Source organism: Eimeria mitis, genomic scaffold (genome assembly GCF_000499745.2).
Source record: "Eimeria mitis Houghton genomic scaffold, Emh_scaff4940, whole genome shotgun sequence".
Classification (NCBI taxonomy): Eukaryota; Apicomplexa; class Conoidasida; order Eucoccidiorida; family Eimeriidae; genus Eimeria; species Eimeria mitis.
Genome location: NW_013573242.1, coordinates 1,928 through 2,636, shown reverse-complemented (window position 1 = coordinate 2,636; position 709 = coordinate 1,928). Strand labels below are relative to the sequence as shown.

The window sequence follows — 709 nt, the reverse complement described above, 5'->3', positions numbered from 1 at the left end:
ATATATATATATATATATATATATATATATATATATATATATATATATATATATACATTTGCATATACATATATGCATTAATTTCATGCTGAATAAGAGTGGATATTTACTTTTGATCAAAACTCGTATTAATGTTTGTTAAAGAGTGAAACAACTAAGTAGAATATTCGTGTATCACAACATAATACAGCACAAACATAACAAAGCACGATACAATATAACATGAAATTCATGTGTAGATGAATGCAATACAATGAAAAGTAGGAAAGCAGAAGAGAACGCAACGCAATACAGCATACAAATGTTATATACAACACAAGCTAGTACTCTCTATACACCACAACAAATGGAATACAGCACGAACAAGTGTAGAAACATGAAATACATACAACAGAAATAAATACAGCAAAACTCATTTTTCCTTTGTCTTGCGTTGCATCGCTTTAGCTGCTTCAGTACAAACACCACGACACAACACATGCGAAGCAGCACAAGGAATACACAAAAAAAAAGGAAGAGGAAGCACAGCACTTTGTAGCGCTGATACAGCTAAAGTAATGCAACGCAAGAGAAAGGATAACTACAGCCTACAAACAACGCAATACAACACAACTCAAGCCACTACGCCGGGCCCCATAAAGTACTCTGCTATTAGAAATGCCAGCATCCCCTGGGGAATATGATGCATGTATGTACGCATGCATGCAAC

At 34.4% G+C, this 709-nt stretch overlaps 1 protein-coding gene across 1 annotated transcript in view; it reads right to left on the bottom strand.

Moving 5' to 3' along the window:
* Positions 1–709, bottom strand: part of EMH_0078710 (uncharacterized protein) — a gene marked incomplete at both ends in the record, with an annotated part of 3,542 nt that overhangs the window by 1,364 nt on the left and 1,469 nt on the right. The window lies entirely within an intron of this gene.